The sequence below is a fragment of the Nicotiana tabacum genome, chromosome 23 (assembly GCF_000715075.1).
Source record: "Nicotiana tabacum cultivar K326 chromosome 23, ASM71507v2, whole genome shotgun sequence".
In the NCBI taxonomy this organism is placed as follows: Eukaryota; Viridiplantae; Streptophyta; class Magnoliopsida; order Solanales; family Solanaceae; genus Nicotiana; species Nicotiana tabacum.
Window position 1 is genome coordinate 102,910,825 of NC_134102.1, and position 3,973 is coordinate 102,914,797.

Genomic DNA, 3,973 nt, shown 5'->3' on the forward strand with positions numbered 1-3,973 from the left:
GCCTTCTGAAATGTACGCTCTACTCACACAATACCAAATAGTTATAGCAGTCATCTAAACATCGAAAATCGTCCATGCCATCTAAGAATTTATGACCTCCCCTTCAAAACTAAACTGTGACCTTGCACATGCAAAACTTACTCCCACACCACACACCGCATCTATCATGCCATCATATGAAAAATACGAGAACCTCATAATCATTCTGAGTCATAAGTAGAATACATATCCAATCAGCCAGAAGCCTTCCATTTGATCCCATCCGGTAGAAAATCACAATACTCAACATGCTCCTCAGGCCGGTAGGAAAATATCCAACTCAAACCGTGGTAGAAATCCTCGAGAATACTTTGGAATCCATTTGCACATAATCAAGCCATCAGAACTGAATCTCTCTAACTCAACCAAGCCACGTAGATCGCCAAACCCAAGAGTATTGCCACAAAGCACCTGTAGAAAACCCCCATATCATAAGCACCCAAAGAACCGATCATATCCATTACCATACTAATCCAACCTACTACCAAGCTGTCCTATTTCTCCGAGTCCCTTCCATTACCATCCTTGCTAAAACACCACGATCTTTAACCATAGCTCACCCCACGAACCCTAGCATAGAACCACAATGCCATAAGGCCTATACACCGCTAAATTCCCTCTTAAGTACCCCAAAAGCACCACCACGGAGACATCCATTCTGAAAGACCCTATGTGAATTTTAAAATTGTTCTTCTTCCCTTTTCTTATACTGAAATGTAGAATCCATAGTCATGCAGAATTACCGCAAGTCCCGACACCATCTAATATAAATAACTGATTCTAGCTATATACGAATCCGAAAAATCATTAGCACCTTCTCGAGAGTCACCCACTTTGTTCAAATCTAAATTGCACCGCCCAAATGAGCCAAAAGACACGTGCCCTATTAGATCAACACCACTCAAAAAGGTATTCCTGCCTTAACACCACTGATCAAATTCATACTCCGTGCGCACTACATCATTCGCAAATAACAACTCACTCATCCCATGATTTTCATTCACTCATAAAGCGCAATATAACCCGTATTTAGGAATTTTAATACTTGAGTCATCCTCGATCTCAACCTCTGCAAGTCATAACTAATCAACAAGTATGCTTCAGACCAAAACCAATACCGCACATAATCGTGCAATCAAAAATCATAGAAACCAGACTCCCCCACTTGGCTTAAAGCCATATAACAAAACATATGATAACTCACTATACCCATACTCTACTATTGTCATAATCCCGCAGTCAATTCCACGAAAATTCTTCACAAGCTCAGGTAACACAAACCATAAAATACCTCAAATCATCTACTAAGCTCGCCTTCATTCTGTTAACACTCAAGTCAACTTTCGCAACCAGATTCAAATTCAAATATCAACACACATGCCCCGCTGGTAGAAAAGAAACTCTCAACTCACATTATAAGGAACACACCTACGTAGATTACTCCGTAGGGGATAACCCATATGCTTAGCCTCAAATTGGTATCTTGTTACCTTTTGCAGTCACAATTACTATGCAATCACTTAGTCTATTTGAGTCCAAACTCATTAACCATACATGAGAATTTAATTTATCCCAAATTTTAACAACGTGAACAATCCTTCAAAACGTTCATACTCAAGACTGTACGTCACATCAAAACGAAAATCAAGCACCCAATGGTCCCTCTTTTACATTTCAAGAAAACACTTCTCATCACATTTAAATCGTCTTAACACATCCCGCAGTTACATCATACTCATCACAGAGCCATTCCACCACTTATCGAGCCACAAATTCCACTCGTAGGGACATTACCGGATATATGAGTCCAAATATACAAGTTCACACAACTGAAGTTACCGAACCTAAGCTGCGGTCTAAACCTGGCCTCAAGTCCTCCAGACTGGACCATCACCAAAACATAGTATACATATCTCGAACCTCGTTCATAAAATCACAAGCCGGAGATGCATAACTGATACCGAGCGCTCATGTGCGCATACGAATGCGTGGAAGGAATTCAAAGAGTTATGTCTCAAGCTGAATCAATTCTGCACGATAAGGAAAGAAAGATGGGAAGTATATATCCTAAATGCCCTGTAGCCTCTCGAAGATAGGTATGGATGTCACCATACCGATCCGCAAGACTCTACTAGACACTTGCTCATGACTTGTAGAATCTATGAACCTAGAGCTCTGATACCACCTTGTCACGACCTAAAATCCGATTAGTCGTGATGGCACCTAACCCAACCCACTAGGTAAGCCAATTAATCACTAACCAATTCCAATAACAATTAATAAAGCAATTAAGTAAAGAAATATCTAAATCTTATACATTCCCCAAGGACTGGTAGTACAAATCATGAGCTTCTAAGAATAGAGTATACAAAGCCTGGTATGAAGTAAATACATTATTTGTTTGAAAAGCACTTAAATAGAGTTTTATGATTCTAAGGCTACCATGAACAAGACGCAGCAACAACCGGAACGCATGTACACCATCAGATCCAGCTCCCAACGAACACAACAACATCAGCAGCCAACATCTGCACACAAGGTGCAGAAGTGTAGTATGAGTACAACCGACCTCGTGTACTCAATAAGTAACAAACCTAATCTTAGGTTGAAAGTAGTGACGGGCTTATACCAAGGTCGGGTCCAATACCAATAACCAACAACAGTTCATAACAACGTAAACCAAGTAATAAAAGAAGTAATTTAGAGATCAAATGCTCAGCTTAATCAAGATTTCTGAAAATAGTTCTGTCCTTCAAGTGCATCAGTGAAAAAAAAACAAATCGTTTACCGAAGTTACCAAAAATGTGAATGAGTTTGAAAATAGTAATTTTCTCAAAAATCCTTATAATAAATAAGATGTTTCATTTCCTTTCCAGATAGCCAGTGTAAAACAAATGCATCACTATGCACATATGCCAACATGTGTGAGAAGTCATGAATGATGTGATACCGTACAACATGAGGAAAATATATCTTTATGCATGTATGTCATGTGTGCATGTCAATGCAATGTATATCGGAGATGAACTCATGTACTCACACTCTCAGAGTACTCAATCTCACTTTCTCACACATTCCACTCATCATGCTCAATCACTCGGTACTGTCTATGGCCAATCTGGCCCAGGGAAGATCCATCCCGGAATATACACATCAATTGATTATTTGTCACTTAGTACCGAGTAGGGCCTATCCAGCCCATGGAGAAGATCTATCTCCAGGTATATAATGCTTCGGACAAGATCCATGTCTAGGGAAGATCCCTTAATAATATCAACCGCGCTCACTGGGTGTGTGTGCAGACTCCGAAGGGGATCCTTTAGTCCAAGCGCTATCATAAATCAGTATAACCACTACGGCGTGCAGTCTGATCCCATAAATGTTACTCATAATCAGGCACTCGGCCTCACTCAGTCATCAATCTCTCCAGTCTTTCTCTCTCACGGGCTCACAATGTCATGCTACTAGCCCGAAAACAATGATATGATGCATCAATAAATAACAACAGAGACTGAGATATGATATGCATATGAATGCGTATGACTGAGTATGTAATGCAATGAAAGTAGATAACTCAATAGCATAAATGACCTCGGTGGGTCCCAACGGAATAAGTATGTAGCCTAGACATGGCTTTTAATATGAATTACAGCTCGATAACTCTAGTACGTAGAGATTTCATGATTGCAGATAAGTTCAGGTAACTACACACTACCACAGAAATAACTGAGTCACAGTTCACACGGTGCACGCCCATACGCCCATCACCTAGCATGTGCGTCACCTCAACACCAAACACATAAAAAATGTATTCAGGGTTCAAACCCTCAGCTCCAAGATTAGAAGAGTTACTTACCTTGAAAAAGACGAATCCAATGTTGAGCAAGCTAAACAATGCTCCAGAAATTCCATTCTGCGCGTATCAACTTTTGAA